We start from the raw sequence: 19,007 nt of genomic DNA, 5'->3' as shown, positions 1-19,007 counted from the left end.
CATCTTTATATGCTAAAATTAATGGAGGTGGAAAATACACCCACCAGTTCAGTCCCTGGAAAAACACTGAAGTGAATGGAGAAGACAAAGAGAGGTGATGAATGAGACATTCAATTTTAGACATAGCTAATGTCTTCATTTGTTTTGCTTGGGAGAGGGACTGGGATAGCAACTAGACCTATGATTTCACTAGCAAAGGGAACTCTTTGTTGTTGTTCAGTCATTTTTCAGTCATATTTGACTTTTTGTGACACCATTTAGGGTTATCTTGGCAGATACTGGAGTAGTTTGCCATTTCCTTCTTCAGCTCATTTTACATATGAGGAAACTGAGGCAAACAAGGTTAAGTGACTTGCTAAGGGTCACACAGCAAGTAAGTAGCTGAGGCCAAATTTGAACTCAAGATCAGTCTTTCTAACTCTAAGGCTGGCTCTATCCACTGTGCCACCTAGCTGCCCCCAAGGGAACTCCTAGTTGAGGAAATATTCTACACCAAAGTAGTTTGACACCCTCTGTCTAACATCTCATTAGAGAGCTGCATGGAGTACTATGAAGTTAAGTAATTTGCTGAGGGGGTCACATAGCCAGTGGGTTCAAGGTTCTTCAAGGTTTCTTCTCAAACTTAATCTATAATACTATTTACTTTTTATTGTTAGTAACTGAGAAGGCATTGTGGTATAGGGCAATGGTTCTGACATCAGAAGACTTGTGTTGGAATCCAGGGTCTCTCACTTACTTCCTGTGTGACTTTCATCAACTCCTGTAAACTCTCTGTTCATCAATTTCCTCATCTGAAAATGAAAGGACTGGATGATTGTCGATGACCTCAATAGGGCAGCTAGGTGGAGCAATATATAGAGCACTGGGCTTGGAATCAGAAATACTTATCTTAAAGGGTTCAAATCTAGACCCATACACTTATTATTTTTTTTTTTTTGCGGGGCAATGGGGGTTAAGTGACTTGCCCAGGGTCACACAGCTAGTAAGTGTCAAGTGTCTGAGGCCGGATTTGAACTCAGGTACTCCTGAATCCAAGGCTGATGCTTTATCCATTGCGCCACCTAGCTGCCCAGACCCATACACTTATTAACTGCGTGATTCTGGACAAGTGACAAGTATGTTTGCTTCAGTTTCCTCATCTATAAAATGAGTCAGAGAAGGAAATGAAAAAACCACTCTAATATCTTTGCCAAGAAAACCCCAAAATTGTGTCATTAAAGAGTTGGATATGACTGAAACAACCCAACAACAACAACAATGATGACCTCAAAGATCTCTCCAAAATCTTAAGCAGCTAGGTGGAATGGTGGATAGAGCATATGACCTGGAGTCCAGGAGACTTGGGTTTAAATTTGGCTTCAGACAGTTTATCGTTGTGACCCTGAGTGAGTCATTTAACCTATGCCTTGAAAAATGCAATCCATCTACAGAGAGTGAACTGATTGTATTTGAATACAGATTGAAACATAATTCTTTTTTGTTTATTACTTTATAGGAAACAAAAAAGATATGATGAACAGGATGCTATCAGAAAAACCTGGAAAAACCTACATGAACTGAAGCAGAGTGAAATGTACTGTATACAAAATAACAGCAATACTGTAAGATAATCTGCTCTGAAGGACTTGGTTATTTTCATCAATGCAATGATCCAATAGAACTCTGAAGGACTTATGAAAATTGTAATCCATCTACAGAGAAAGAACTGATGATTTCTGAAAACAGATAGAAGCATATTTTTTGATAGTTCCTTAATCTGAAGTTTTGTTTTTGTCTGTTTTCTTTCACAACCTAGATAATATGGAGATGTTTTGCATGACTGCTCATGGATAACATATATTGAATTGCTTGAGTTCTTGGGGGGGGTGGGAGGGAGGGAGGAAGAAAAGTTGGAACACAAAGTTTTAAAAAATTGATGTAAAAATTTGTTTTTACATGTGATTTGGAAGATAAATTTCTAAACAAAAAAAACCCCACCCAATTACCTATACCTCAGTTTCCTCAAGGGTAAAATGGGTATAATAATATCACCTATCTCACAGGGTCATTGAGAGGATAAAATGAGAAATTTGTAAAGCACTTAATATAGCGCCTAGCATATAGTAGGTGCTTCATAAATGAAATTTTCCTTTCCCCCCTCTATAACTACCATCCTATGTTTGTACCAGACAGTTGAAGTTTAACTAATACATATCATTTATGCCAATTTGACAGAATAAAATTTTGTTCATATGGAAATGTAAGAAAAAAATGAAATGATATCAAAGGGGGTAGTAATCATGAAAGGGGCATTATATTGATTATACCAACTGTAACCATAGACCCATTTCAAGGGGGGCAAATCAGCCTCTGTACAGAGGCAAACAATACAGATTTTGTTAATTCTTTTGCTCTTATGAATTCTACCATACTTTCCCCATTTATCCCCTGCTTTCTGTTCTTAATTCAAGTTCTAATTATCTTTTTTGTGGACTATTTCATCTCCTCCTAATTGGAATCTCTGATTCTATCCAGTTCCCTCTCCAATTCATTTTTTTTTTTAGTGAGGCAATTGGGGTTAAGTGACTTGCCCAGGGTCACACAGTTAGTAATTGTTAAGTGTTGGAGGCTGGATTTGAACTCAGGTACTCCTGACTCCAGGGCCGGTGCTCTATCCACTGCACCACCTAGCTGCCCCTCCAATTAATTTTTATATGGCTACTGAAATACTCTTTCCCTCCTCAAATTATATCTTACATACATACATACACACACTCACACTCACACACATATGTTCTTTCCATCCAATAGAATGAAACCTCCTTGAAGGCAGGTATTGTTTTACCTTTATAACCCCAGTGTCTCACACAATGCCTTGTATGTAGTAGGCATCTAACAAATGTTTGTTGGATTGAAATAATTTCCCCATTTATTCATTAATTTAACAACACTTCATTAATAAAAAAAATACTTTTTCAAATAATTGTACACAACAGAGATCCAGCTTTTCCCTGGCTATCCCTTAGATCAGTATACAGATTTATAAAAGATGAAACTTATAATTTATCCTTTCAATTATGAAAGGATAAATTATTCATTTTGAGAGTTATATGGGCCCACTGTTTCTCCTCACTTTGCTTGCCTTTCAATTTGTTTTCCTTGGCACCACCACCAAAGGATAGACAGTGGACCCTGAAGAGATGAAAATGAAATTCACCTATATTAGGCTTTACACAATTAAATCATTCTTATGAAAAGTCAAGACTATTTAGAGGTATGTGAACAGCTTTCCATTGGTCACATGCTGTTTTCTTGCATGAACTGAATGGTTTCTATTGCTATTCTGGCTTTGAAAGATAATACTGTCTTTATGTCATACACAAAGGCATTGATCATGTGTTAAATGCAGCAGAGGCTCTGTGTGGGGTTCTTTAATATTTATCTTATTTGATCAAATTAGAAGTTTAATCATACTGACTAAAAGCTATGTGGTAAGAGAGAGCAATATTCATTACTTTGTAGGCTAGTATATAATATAGGCCTGTTTATTCACACACATAAAGAATATTTCAGTTACCCTTGGTTTCTATCTACATATCCATATCTATCTCTAATTTATATGCAGAGTACATATGCATAACTCAGTTATTTGTAATTACCCATGTCAAAATGTACATTCCTTGGCTATAGCTTCAGAACTTAGCTATAATTCTTTATGAGATCCTAGTTAAATATACAATTTTTGTTAGATCTAAAAGGGGGTATTTAAAAATCTATATGTATGGGGGCAGCTATGTGGTGCAGTGGATAGAGCACCGGCCCTGGAATCAGGAGGACCTGAGTTGAAATCTGGCATCAGACTCTTTTTTTTTTTTTTTTGATGAGGCAATTGGGGTTAAGTTACTTGCCCAGGGTCACACAGCTAGTAAATATTATGTGTCTGAGGCCGGATTTGAACTCAGGTGCTCCTGAATCCAGGACCAGTGCTCTATCCACTGCACCACCTAGCTGCCCCTGGCCTCAGACTCTTAACACTTACTAGCTGTATGACCCTAAGCAAGTCACTTAACCCCAATTGCCTCACCAGAAAAACAATCTATATGTATGGGGAATTTGGTGGTAAAGTGGATAGAGTACTGGGTCTAGAGTCAGAAGGACATGAGTTCAAATCTGACCTCAGACATTTACTAGTTGTGTGACCCTGGGCAAGTCATTAACCCCAATTGCTTCATATATATAAAATTTGTTCAAAGAGATGAAATATACTGAGGCTGTGTGGTTTAGTAAGTAATTAGACTACTACTTTTAGGGCCAGGTAGACCTGGGTTCAAGTTCTACCTCAGTCCCATACTGGCTGTGTGAGGATGAGAAAGTCACCTAACCTCTAAATGCTCTAAGCAGTCTTCTAAGATCTATACCTGATAGAAAAGGTGGCAAGCTACTATCATTACAGAATTGCTTCATCTGGGAATTTTCTTTATTGGAGGTATTAGACACATGGCCTAGACCACAACATTCCTGAGTGTGACCTGAAATTAAAATATATTTGAGAAATATTTAATAAAATAAATAAAAATATAATAAAACATAAATATTACATTTTAAAATTAAGTCAATATGTGGCCTACAGGGAATCATATATGAATTATTGGCCTCCATTTCTATTTGAGTATAATACCACTAATTTACATCAATGATATAATTATGGTTTGAATTACTATACTATATTACATGTTTAACATTAATTTTAAAAATTCAATTTATTGTTACATAATGTGTAATGACTTGTACAACTACTTCTGACAGCAATATTAATAGTATAATCCAACATGTTGTTGTTGTTGAGTTATTTCAGTTGTGTCTAAGTCTAACTCTTTGTGACCCCACTGGGGTTTTCTGGGCGAAGATATTGGAGTGGTTTGCCATCTCCTTCTCCAGCTCATTTTATAGATGTAGAAACTGAGGTAAACAGGCTTAAGCAACTTTTCCAGGGCCACACAGCTAGTAAGTATCTGAGGCCAGATTTGAACTCAGGAAGATGTCTTCTTGATTCCAAGTCCAGTGCTCTATCCAACTAGTTGCCCCTACAAAAATCACTACTGATATTGTAACAATACATTTTTAAAGCAATTCAATTCAACAAAAGTTGTTAGTCACAGGCAAGACATTAAAGATTCAAAAATGGAGAATAACATTGTCCCTATGCCTATAATTGAATAGGGAGATAAGAGATGACAACACATAAACATAATAAACATGAGAATATATAGCATATATATTAGAATTTAGAAAATAAAAAAGAACATAGGAAAAGTCACTATTAGTTGTAGGAATCAAGGTAAATGTAATATAGGCTGAGATGAAATCTGGACCTTAAATGAAGGGAAGGAAGAATTTGAACAAGCAAAATAATAAAGTCTGTTCCAGACCACTGGGGATGTCATAGGTAAAGATGGAAGAGAGAGGGAGAAAGAGAGGACAGGGAAGTAAGGATTGAAGCAGGGAGAAGATAAAGAAATAGAGACAGATACACAGGCAAAGACAGGGAGAGACATACAGAGAGAATCAAAGATAGATGAGAGCAGATAAAGAAAGAAACAGAGAAAGACAGAGAGCATCAAGAGACTGGAAAATGGAAGTCAATAGAATGACCAAGAGGTAGTTTTCTGGAGTTCATGGTAATGGAGGAGGGTGGAGATACAGAATTAGGTATCATTTCTAACGAAGCACAAAGTCAAAGTTACCTTATATTTGGCTGTGCCAATCAAATCAATTAATTAGAATATCACAATATTTACTTCCATTATATTTCATTCCCTTTAAAGAGCATCCCTGGAGATAAAACTATCAATCTTTTTGTTTATCTAGAATATCAATGCAGAATGATTCTTGCTGAAACTGACACTTAAACCAAAGAAATCAAAACTATTTATAATCATATGAAAAATGTTCTAGCTCACTATCAGAGAAATGCAGATTAAAACAACTCTGAGGCATCACCTCATACCTATCAGAGTGGCAAATATAACAAAGAAGGAAAATATTGGATGTTTGGGGGGGATGTGGGAAAGCTGGGATGCTAATCCACTGTTGGAGGAGTTACAAAAAGATCCAACCATTCTGGAGAGCAATTAGGAACTATGCCCAAAGGGCTATGGAACTGTGCATAACCTTTGATGCAGCAATACCACTGCTAGGCTTATATCCCAAAGACATCCCCCAAATGAGAAAAAGACCTATTCATACAACAATATTTATAGCAGTTCTTTTTGTGGTGGCTAAGAATTAGAAATCAAAGGAATGCCCAGCAATTGGGGAATGGTTAAACAAGCTGTGGTATATGATGGTGATGGAATATTATTGTGGTATAAGAAATGACAAGCAGGATGATTTCAGAAAGGCTTGAAAAGATTTGAATGAACTAATGTATAGTGAAGTGAGCAGAACCAAGAGAAAATTGTGCACAGAGACAGCAATACTGTTTGATGAAGAATTGTGAATGACTTGACTATTTTCAACAATACGATGATCCAAGATAATCTTAAGGTACTATTGATGAAATATACTATATACCTCCAAAGAAAGAACTGATATTGATTGAACACCGACTGAAGTATATTATTTTTCAATTTCTTTAATTTTTATTCAAGTTTTCTTACACAAAATTGCTAATATGGTAATGTTTTACATAATTTCACCTGTATAACCCATATCTGCTTACCAACTCAGGGATGGGTGGGGGAGGGAAGGAAGGAGGGATAAAATTTGGAACTCCAAACCATAAATTAAAATGTTTATTACTTTAAAAATCCTTCCAAAGCCTCTCTTTTCCTGTGTACCTCTTTTCTCATGTCTGTCCTCCACCCTCAACTCTCCAAAGCAATGGAAATTCCTAGGACTATTACAATCCATTTACAAACTAGAGACAAGTAACCTTTCTCTTTAATAATCAGCTGATGAAGGTGTTTTGAGGACTTCTATTCTGATACCTCTGTTTCCTACTGCTAAATTTAAACTGGTTTCTGTTTCTTTTGCTGGAAGTAGTTTTGCGAGTTGTATCTACTATAGCCATGCTTTCTCCAGAAGCCTTTGAACGGGGGTATAGCACCTGTCAGCACAGAGGCTAAAAATAATTCTTAAATAGTCTGGCTGACTTCCCACTTCAATCAAATTAACAGCTGTTACTCTTTTTGCTTCTTTCTTACCTTTAAGATCAAATAATCATAGATTTAGTGTAGGAAAATACCTCTGAAGTTAACCTATTTTTTTTTAACAGAAAAGGCAGTTATTTTTTCAACTCTTGACATTGGATGACACACTATAATTAGAGGCAGGTCCACCAAAGAGAGGATTTGTGAAAGAGTCATCTTCTAGACCTGTTTCCTGCCATTTGCTATGGGTGGTCATTTTGAATCAGTCAGAGCACCTGCTCATATCATCTAGCACTGTTTTGCCAAATTACTTCTTGCCCATATGACCCCTTACAATTTGTGATTTATTACTCCTATTGAATATGATCATAGAAGTAATCTCTTCCTCCTGTGAACTAACATAGCACTGTGTACCCTCCATTACTGCACCTTCTTTTATAGTTTGTGTCTGTGTCCTACCTGTTATATTAGACCAGTGATTCTCAGACCCCTGAGGGTCTTAGAGAACCTTTGAGAAGATGTTTGAGCTTGAAACTATTTTCACAATAAGATGCTATTTTCACTTTCACTCTCTCAGGAGTATAAAGTGGAGTTTTCCAGAGGCTACATGAGCTATGATGATAAAATTAGAACTTTCTAGAGAAAATTAGAAATTTGGAAAATGGGTATCTACTTCTTCAAGCTTGATAGCTTCCCAATGCTTAAAGACTTTTCTGATGGAATCAGTGGCAATATTAAAGAATTTGGGTCTTTTTGTTATAATAAAATGCATCAATCTTAATTTGGAAGATTTGTATAACTCAGGAAACCACTATTTTCCTCAATGTATGATGTCACAATATCATGTATGTATAAAAGGTTCATTCAGAGAATGGTAGACCAATAGATTTTAATGTAACATACTATGAAAAGTCCATAGATATGGTTTTAGAATCTATATTACAACAAATCTTTATTTGTTGAGTTTTGGTATAGTATCAAAGGAGAATAACCACATTATCTGAAAAGGCTATTAAAATATGCTTCCTTTTTCCAAGTAGATATTGGTGAAACATTAAGCCAGACATTAAAGAGATTTGCAAAAATATATTTTTAAAATGCCCCCTTTCTCACTATTTTTAAAAAATATTTTTCATAAAAATGTTAAGATGTAATGGGTTAGATTGCTGGGGGTGGAGCCAAGATGGCAGAGGAAAGGCTGTGACTCCCACAAGCTCCCAATAAACCTGTCCACTCACTCCCAAATAATGCCATAAAAAACCTGCAGAGCAGCTTAACTCACATAAGAACAGTGAGACTATTTTCCAGCCAAAGACGGCAACTGGGATCACCTGCTGATTGTGATGAGAGAGGAACTCAGCATGCAGTACGGACCCAGCTAGGAACAGACCGTGCCTCCAGAGCCTCAGAGTCTTCAGGCATCAGCAGCTTCTTCTGAGACTCAGCTTGCAGATTGGTGAGGGGGATGTTTGGCAATTGGCCATATTGAAGTGCCTACAGTCTCTGCTGGAGTTGGCACAATGCACCCTGGTTCTGAACCAGTGGACCAAATCAACTGGTAGTGGCCCAGTGGGGGAGAGGCACAGGCACACCAAGTTTCTGACCATAGAGAATCAGATTTCAATCAGACATTTGCTTCTGGGTTGAGATGAGTAGGCAAAGAAAGCAGCAGACTATAGAAGGCTTTGGTCAGGGTGTGGGGGGGAGGCAAAGTAGACTAGAATACACCCTCAGAAGAAGATAATAACAAAGTCAAAGTGCCAACATCCAAAGTTTCCAAGAAAAATATGAATTGGTCTCAGGCCATGGAAGCACTCAAAAGGGACTTTGAAGAGATAGTAGGAGAGATAAAAGGAAGATTTAGAGAGGTGGAGGAAAGAATGGAAAGAGAAATGAAAGCAATACAGGAGAGTCATGAGAAAAAAGTCAACAGCTTGAAAAGCCAAATGGAAATGGAGATACAAAAGCTCTCTGAAAAAAATTATTGCCTAAGAATTAGGATTGAACGAATAGAAGCTAGTGACTTTATGAGAAACTAAGACACAGTAAAGCAAATCCAATTGAATAAAAAATAGAGGGCAATATGAAATATATCATTGGAAAAACAGCTGACCTGGAAAATAGATCCAGGAGAGATAATTTGAAAATCATTGGACTACCTGAAAACCATGAACAAAACAAGAGTTTAAACATCAACTTCCGAGAAATTATCAGGGAAAATTGCCCTGATATTCTAGAAGCAGAAGGTAAAATAGAAATTGAGAGAATCCACTGATCACCCCCAGAAAGAGATTCCAAAAGGAAAACTTCCAGAAATATTATAGCCAAATTCCAGAGCTCCCAGGTCAAGGAGAAAATATTGCAAGCAGCTACAAAAAAAGGAATTCAAATACTATGGAGCTACAGTAAGGATAACACAAGATCTAGCAGCATCTACATTCAAGTGGGTATAGTAATATATTGTGCCCTGAGGGAGAATGGGAGGGGAAGGAGAATGGGGGGGAGAGGCAAAGGAAGGAAGGGCAGATTGAGGGAGGGGGCAGTAAAAGGCAAACACTTTCAAGGAGGGATAGGGTGAAGGAAGAGAGAAAATAGAGTAAATATCAAGGGGAGGGAATAAGATGGAGGATAATTCAGTTAGCAATAGTAATTGTGAAAGAAATGATGAGCAGGATGATATCAGAAGGATGTATGGAAAATGTAAACCATCAACAGAGAAAAAAAAGATGTAAAGGGTTATCATTTTTAAATGAATTAATGATTATAACTGATAATACAATTCTCAGTTTTATTTTTATCAAGGTAAATATAATCCTTATAAGCAAAAGCCCTTTGAAGTCCTAAATAATTTTGAAGGGTTTAAAGGATTTAAAAGGGTCTATACTGAAGGTTAGGCTCCATAATAGAAGCTGTCATTTCCTATAGTCATCAGTTATTTGTTTTTTTTTTAAGGTGCTTTCAGGGTAGCTAGGTGGTACAGTGGATAGAGCACTGGCCCTGGATTCAGGAGGACCTGAGTTCAAATTAGGCCTCAGACCCTTGACACTTACTAGCTGTGTGACCCTGGGCAAGTCACTTAACCCCAATTGTCTCACCCAAAAAAAAAGTGCTTTCAAGTTTACAAAGCACTTGACATACATTATTTCATTTGAATCTCATAGCAGCCCAGTGACATAGATACTATTTGAATTTTACAGATGAGGGAACTGAAGTTTAGAGAGATTTTTGTGACGTATCCCAATCAGTGTCAGCAATAAGGTTTGAACCCAGGTTTCTCCTGGTACAAAGTCCATTATTGTTCAACATTATAGTTTGAGTGAATGAAGCCATTAATTAGTGTCCCAGAGTTCACTTTTAGAAATTTATATTATAGCAAATGGAGAGGGTCTTCTGTTAGTTTTACTCTATCTGGGTAAGATAGGGGTTCTTAATGTGTGTGTGTGTGTGTGTGTGTGTGTGTGTAATGTACCATTTTTGATAGTTTGGAGAAGTCTAAGGACCCCTGCTCAGTATTATATTTTTAGTAAAATCATAGAATTGGAAAGAAAACCAATTATATTGAAATATATTTAGCAATAATAAAAAATTATGTACTGCAGGTTAAGAACTCTTATTACAGATACCATAAATTACTTCCAGTCTATACATTGATATTTGTGTGTGTGTGACAGCAAATAATGGAAAACAATGTAAATACCCATTTATTGGGGAATGGCTAAACATAATGCCACATGAAGATCATTATGCTGTAAGAAATTATGAAGAGGATTAATTCAGAGAAGCAAAAGAATAGTTATGTAAACTGAGAAAGCGTGAAATAAGTAGAGTCAGGAATACAAGACACATAAGGATTGCTACATTATAAAAGGAAAGAACAACAAAAGCCAATTGAAAGCGGTGTAGTCATAATGACCAAGGTTGAAAGTAAAGAGGGGTTGAAAAAAATTGCACCTCCCTTCCATCTCTGCAGAGGTGTGTGTGGGAAGACTTTGAATATGGAATATTGCCTGTGCTGTCAGGCATGGTTGATGTATTACTTGGTTTTGCTGAACTTTTAAAAAAATTAAAAAAATTTATTTTTAACATAAAAATGATTTTCGAATTCTCTCTTTCTCTCACCCTACCCCCATGGGGGCAGTGAGGTGATTCAGTAGATAGAGTGCTGGCCCTGAAGTTGGGAGGATCTGAATTCAAATCTGACCTCAGATACTTGCTAGCTGTGTGAGCCTGGGCAAGTCACTTAACCCCAATTGCCTTAAACATTTGGGGCCATCTCCAGTTGTCCTTGTAATATATCTTGCTACAGAACCCAAATGGCTCTGGAAAAGAAATTGAGTATGGTAACTTTTCACAGTCCTTCCTCACTTAAATCCAATTCATTGCAAGTCATGACATCTGTCACGGTCCTCTTCTAGAATGAAGGACAAACAACAAACAACAACCCCTCCTTTATCCACTGAAAAGGCAAGCAATCTAGCTGAACTTTTTTCTTCTTTTAAAGGTTTGCTACAGGAAATGGATCACTGGACAGGAGATGGAGAGCAATATATAAAAATATAGTTAATGTAAAAACAAAATATATTAATTAAGCAACAAGAATTTATTATGCACCTATTATATGTCACAATAGCTAACACTATATAGTGCCTGCTATGTGCAAAGCATTTTGATATATTCTTACAAATATCTCATTTGACTCTTACAACTAATTATCCCCATTTTAAAGGATTTCCCCCAATTTAGAGGATGAGGAAACTGAGATAAAAAGGGGTTAAATGACTTGCCTAGAGTCATAGTTATACATCTTTGAGGCTGGGTTTGAATTTAGGTCTCTAGATTCAGATTTCTATCCATTGTATAGATGCCCTAAAAGTGAAACATTTCCTGTCTTCAGAAGTATTCTTTTGTACATTTCTAAATAAATATGTACAAAAACATATACAAGATATATAAAAGGTAATTTTTTGGGGAGAGGCACTAGCAGTAACTAGTGAAAGTAGTTAAGAAACCAGTTGTTCTGAGATTTAAAAGAAACCAGCATTCTAAAATGGAGGGGAACCAAGGAGGGCAGTCTATGAAAAGAAAGTCAAAGAGACAGGTGAAGGAGAACACCCATGAGGAACTTCCTTCCTTCCTTCCTTCCTTCCTTCCTTCCTTCCTTCCTTCCTTCCTTCCTTCCTTCCTTCCTTCCTTCCTTCCTTCCTTCCTTCCTTCCTTCCTTCCTTCCTTCCTTCCTTCCTTCCTCCCTCCCTCCCTCCCTCCCTCCCTCCCTCCCTCCCTCCCTCCCTTCCTTCCTTCCTTCCTTCCTTCCTTCCTTCCTTCCTTCCTTCCTTCCTTCCTTCCTTCCTTCCTTCCTTCCTTCCTTCCTTCCTTCCTTCCTTCCTTTTTTCCTTCCTACCAGTTGCAAAGAGTGGATATGGAAGGATTGTAGAAAAGATAATGGATTCACTTATGAATATGTTGAGATTTATATGTCTATAGGACATATAATGCAAAAAGTTCAATAGAAGGTTTTATAGGAAAGAACTCAGGGGGAGACTAGCTCCACACATACAGAGCTGGACATCCTTTGAAGAGAGATCACAATTAATAAAAATAAATTAATTTTATTAATGAATTCATTTGTGAGTAAGGACAGAAATGATCTCCTAAAACTCTGGGCAATGGCAATGAAGATAATGCTGAAATATTTATAAATATCAAAGGGCTATTTATGAAGTTACCTTTCATTTTCTATAACTAAAATGAATGAATGAATTAGAAATCTTGGAGGAGGATTTAAAAGAAATGAGGTGGATGTGAAGAAATCAATCAACTCAGAAGGAGGGGATTTTTTTTCTTTTTAATTTTTTTTCAATGAGCAAAAATCTACTTCCCACCTCACCACCCTCACTTAATAAAAACCATGCAAAACAAATTCCTGTACTAGCCATATTCCCCCACTCCCCCATACATGTCTCAATCTGTACTCTGAGTCTGGCACCTCTCTGTCAAGGGGTGGGTACCATGTTTTATCACAGTCTCAGAGGGAGAGAATTAAAGAACCCCCCAAATATACATGTTTTACAAATATACACAATAAATATACACAAATATACACAAACTCATATTCTTTAGATCACATGAAAGGGGTCATAAAAGGAAAACTGGCTTAGGTTCTATCCATCTATCCATCAGTTGCTTTTGTCCAGGATACCATATTCTTCAAAGACCAATATTTGTTGGCCAATCTCAAAACAAAGTCTATGCTGGACAAGTGCAAGGTTCAAAGTCATTCTACTAAGTTACCAGTCAATTCAATTCAATTCTATTCCATTCAACAAGCATTTATTAAGCTCCTACTATGAACTATGCCCTGCACTAGGTATTGGGCATACAAAGACAAAAAATGAAACAGTCCTTTCCTTCAAGTAGCTTATATCTATTGGTTTATAATACTAGCTACAATATGTGTTTGCTTATAAACACATGCTGCTCCTCCATCATTCTGAGTCATCATCGTGTGTCTGATTTCATTGTCGTATCTTTCCAACTGTCTAAAATAGATAATCTTAAAAAAGTGTCATCTTCAGAATCTTAAATTTAGAGCTAGAAAGGACCCTCAGAGACCATCTCTTCCCACTTTCTTCATATTTTTATTCTGTACATAACAAACCAAATAAAACAGGCATTTCCACATATGTAGATATGTAGTAGAACAGAAACAGAGGTGGCAGGTGAAACTGTGAATCTCATGTATAGATTCCTTTTCTTTTCTTTTTTTTTTAGTGAGGCAATTGGGGTTAAGTGACTTGCCCAGGGTCACACAGCTAGTAAGTGTTAAGTGTCTGAGCCCAGTTTTGAACTCAGGTACTCCTGACTCCAGGGCTGGTGCTCTATCCACTGCGCCACCTAGCTGCCCCTCCTTTTCTTTTAAAATATAAAATAAATTCCAAATGTAACTTTAAAAGTTGTCCTCTTCTGTGATTTTTTTTGGCCTTCCTTCTCTGCCCTTCTGTGCATTTAAAAATGTTTCTATGACTTTCTTTTTTCTTTTTGCCTACTCTCTTTCTATCTTCCTCTTTCTAAACCAGGTTACCCAAATGAAAATAAAGGAAAATTAAAATTATTGCTACAAATATGCATAGTCAAGGGAAACAAATTCCTTTGTTGGCCATGACCCAAACTATATCTTATCCTATATATTGATTCTATCATTTCTCTTTCAGGAAGTAGGTAGCAAGCTTCATCAGATACTAAGATGTGAATGCAAGTCTTCTTAGTCCAACATTTTGTTGTTGTTCAGTTATATCTGACTCTTCATGACCCCACTTGGGGTTTTCTTGGCAGAGATACTGGAGTGGCTTCTCTCACTTATTTTACAGATGAGGAAATTGAGGTAAACAAGTTAAGTGACTTGCCCAGGTTCATTTGAGGTCAAATTTGAACTCAGGTCTTCCTGACTCCATGTTGTTGGTTCCTTTGTCACTAAGTCACCTAGCTGCCCTTACTCCAAATTCAGTGTTATTTCCAGTGTATCATACACCCTCCCTCTTAAGAGATTACTTGAATCATCAAATTAAGATAGGTACTGGGATTGATATTATTCATTTAGAACATTCTCAGCTTTTTGAAATCCATAAATTTTGGTAGGAATAATGTCAGATTCATAGTTATTGTACACTCTGGAATTTTCTTTCTGTACTAGATTGAAAAAAGTGAGTCTTAGAACCGAATGTTGTTTTGGTCATTTATTTTGAGTCAATTTTAACTGGAGTTGCAAGAAACTCCATTAGTATTTGCTTATGATGAATCTTGACATATGACAATAAATAGCATAATAAAATGCCTTTTAAAAATTGATACCATATGCATTTGCTTCAAAGAAGACACACTGAAAAACATTGGAAATTTGCAAACTATTGGGAAAGAATATGACAGGAGATGAGTGTGTGTATGTGTGTATGTGTGTGTATGGGTGTGGGGGTGTGGGGGAGAAAGAAGAAAAATAGGTTCTTGAACCTGTAATTTTGACTCCTACACTGTTTTTCTCAACTATCTACATTGATGGTGTTTATAACAAGTCATTACTTTAAGGCCAACACAAACTGGTTGTAGGGCTATTAAGTTTGCTTGCAAAAACAAATTATTTCTACAATAATTTAATGACTTTCACAATACTATATTGGTGTTGCATCTGAAGTCCAGAACACTTGGGATAATTCTGAACTATAAGAGAGAGGATATTCCTTTAAACTGAAAGTAAATTGCTATGATTATTTAGGAAAAATTGGTATATGAATGGTTCTTGATTAATATGTAAACTCTAAAAGCACCATTTAGGGATATAATTTTCAGGGCACTGAGTTTTATTATAAGGTGTAAAATTTCAAGATTGTCTCTGATTCTGAACAATAGTTCATTAATACCACTATGTAATTTATTATTATTTTTGTCCTTCACTATGTACTTTGTTGAAATGGTTTCAGTACTGTACCCCTAACTTTATTTCTTGTGAAGATGAGCCTAAACATTTAAATCAGATTCAAATAATAATGTCAAACCAATTTAACTGAACACATAAAGGGAAAACTTAACTAAAATAGATGAATGTAATATATTTAGTTAAATAATTCATAAGGCACAGCAGTAAGTAGGAGTCCTATCTGTTCAAACAGTGGCAAACATAATGCATAGTTAAACATTTAAGCAATGTAATAAAATGCTTTTGCTAGGACAAGAATATGTTTTACTTATACCAGCATATGTGTGCATCAATGTAGATACCTAGAGATCTTATGAAATACAGCTTATGAGTGGGTAATACTCAAATAATCTTTTGGCTCTAGCTTAAATTAACTTTCAGCTGAATTCCAATGGTCTCTTAGATTTTTGGCCATGCTGCACCCTCTTTTGGTTCTGCTGTTTGTGAGCAGGCATCTGTAGCATTAAATTTAGCTACTGGAGAAGTAGGATATGCTTTTCAATTAATGTAATAAATGGTCTTATTTCTCATCACTAATTAGACTTCTCAAAAATGTAAATCATGAGGACCCAGAGGATAAAGAAAATGATTAGGGTTTAAAATTAATATGATTCCTAAATATTACTTTATTCAAGCCACCTAAATAAACACACACACATACACATATATGACTATACATGCTTATATCCGGTTACATATATGTATATCTTATTACTGGTGCAAAGAATTAGCTCTAAATATAACTTCTAATTTGGGGGAAAACCAGTACTAAAAGATACTAGCTATAGCTCAGAGGAAATTCTAGAAATTAAATAGTCAGAAATCAGGGAATTTTATTTAAAAAAGCAATTCTATTTAAATATTTACTTTTCAGTGAACTGAGTCACTGAGAGGTGAAATAGCTTAAATTCATCTTGTATTATTGTGGCCAATGGATAGTTGGTTAGGAAAGTCCTTTACATAAGCAACATTTCATAGTCTCATGGTATTAACATATTTGCAAAATATGACTTAACTGTAACCCTTTTAATACAATGCAAGGTATGGTTCAACCCCTTAGTTAATGTAATTATAAAAGAGTAAGTGTAAGGAAGGGCAGCTAGGTGCTTTTGTGGATAGAGTGCTGGGCCTAGAGTCAGGAGGACTTATCTTCCTGAGTTCAAATCTGGCCTCAGACACTTACTAGCTATGTGACTCTGGGTGAGTCATTTAATCCTGTTTGTCTCAGTTTCCCCATCCATAAAATGAGTTGGAGAAGGAAATGGTAAACCACTACAGGATCTTCACCAAGAAAACTCCAAATGGGGTCATGAAGAGTCAGACATGACTGAAATGACTGAACAACAACAAAGTGTAAGGATGGTCACAGTGATTAAAATTTTAATATGTAAACAAGATGAAGGGCCAAGAGTCTACTGACAACTATACATGGAAAATGTCTTATGACATCACAACAATGAAATTTAATTTTTCTTAGCAGACAAGAGATGATTGATTTCTGGTATAGGAGTCATTATTGATTACATTGTCTTTGTACAGTCAATCCATCTATTTTAGAAAGTAAAGAACAATTCAAATATTGAATTAAAAGAATAAAAATGAGAATGTTTCAATGTAAATAAGGTAACTGTACTAAAAATAGGAAGTGGATAAAAGAACAGTCATTGACAGTTTATTACTAGTTCCTAAAGAAATTTAAGCAATGTAAGCCAATTATCACAGTAAAAAGACCTAAAGTCCATAGATACAACTTCATTTAGCAAATACTCACTTAGCTGAGAATATATGATAACCAAAGGAAATGTTGGTTTTGAATATCTATCCTTCTGTAAAATTTTATGAAGGAAGATTGGCACTATTGCCTTACCAGAGAGAGAGAGAGAGAGAGAGAGAGAGAGAGAGAGAGAGAGAGAGAGAGAGAGAGAGAGAGAGAGAGACAGAGAGACAGAGAGACAGAGAGACAGAGACAGAGACAGAGACTCAGAGAGAGACAGAGACAGGGACAGAGAGAGAAAGGTTTATAAAAAGTTTGGCAAGAGACATAATTAAACTAAATGAACTCAAGGACATTTAAGGATAAAATTGGTAAGAGGACAATATGGAGATCAAAAATGGAAAACATCTGTCAAGATTTCTACAAGAAATTATTTTCTCAGTCAATTGAACTTTAGCTTCCACATTTGTATTTGAACAACACAGTTGAAAATATATTGCTTGGGGCAGCTAGGTGGCACAGTGGATGGACCACCGGCCCTGGAGCCAGGAGTACCTGAGTTCAAATCTGGCCTCAGACACTTAACACTTACTAGCTGTGTGACCCTGGGCAAGTCACTTAACCCCAATTGCCTCACTAAAAAAAAAAGAAAGAAAAAAAAGGATAAAAAAGAAAATATATTGCTTACAGGGGTAGCTAGGTGGTGCAGTGGGTAGAGCACAGGCCCTGGATTCAGGAGGACCTGAGTTCAAATTCGGCCTCAGACACTTAACACTTACTAGCTGTGTGACACTGGGCAAGTCACTTACCCCCAATTGCCTCACCAAAAAAAAGAAGAAAGAAAATATATTGCTTACGAAGTATACTCATGGGTAACCCTTTTTGAAGGCAACTTCCTTTAGGGAATTATTCAATAATTTAAAAAGTATCTTCTCATGTTTATCTTTGAAACAAAGATCTATCTTTTCAGTACCAACATCCTTTCAGCAAGGTGTAAGTACAAAAACATTACTATAATCTCTGAAGAATTAGTTACAAGTCACCCCCCAAATGATGGAATCACATGATTGTTGTGTAGGCTATAACATTTTATCAACTAAGAATACATTAGAAAATAGGGAAAAATAAATTATCAAAGAAATATGTAACTGGAAATGGAGGTGGGCCATGTAGCAAGGGGAAGGGATAACTAATAGATAATCCTTTTGCTGTATTAGTGTTTCTGCAATATCAAGAGCCCTTTGTAAAGGGAGGCTCCCAGAACTTTTGGAGCCACTATGGTGGATTACCAGAGGTCTTAGATGAGATTCACATAGATGGGAAGGCTTGGCTAAGTAGAGATTTTCATCTTTGGAAATAATGCCTACAGCTGTGAGATTATGTCTCTTTTGAAATATAAAAGAAGTCTTTATGATTGAAAGATTTATTGCTTAAAATTGTGATTATTACTACTATATGAATGTATCCTTTCTTATCAGCATCTAGGTCAGACCCATGTAGTTTTGTCCTCATGGTTCCTGGACTCTGTTTGGTCTCAGAGTTTTCCCCCTACCTCATTCAAACAGCCCCTCTGGGGAAAAAAAGTACAAAGAAAGATATGCTTCATCTGACTGGAAAATGAATTTTTCCAAGAAGGGCCAGTTCTGAATTGGGTATAGTGTAGAGGGGCATGGGAAGCAGCGTTAGAAGAAAAATAGCC

At 36.3% G+C, this 19,007-nt stretch overlaps 1 protein-coding gene across 1 annotated transcript in view; it reads right to left on the bottom strand.

The window, feature by feature from the left end:
* KCNQ5 (potassium voltage-gated channel subfamily Q member 5) overlaps positions 1-19,007 on the bottom strand; it is a 713,228-nt gene that overhangs the window by 513,132 nt on the left and 181,089 nt on the right.

The sequence above is a fragment of the Dromiciops gliroides genome, chromosome 4 (assembly GCF_019393635.1).
Source record: "Dromiciops gliroides isolate mDroGli1 chromosome 4, mDroGli1.pri, whole genome shotgun sequence".
Lineage (NCBI taxonomy): Eukaryota > Metazoa > Chordata > Mammalia > Microbiotheria > Microbiotheriidae > Dromiciops > Dromiciops gliroides.
The sequence above is the reverse complement of the archived record's forward strand: the minus strand, read 5'-3'. Positions and strand labels throughout refer to the sequence as shown.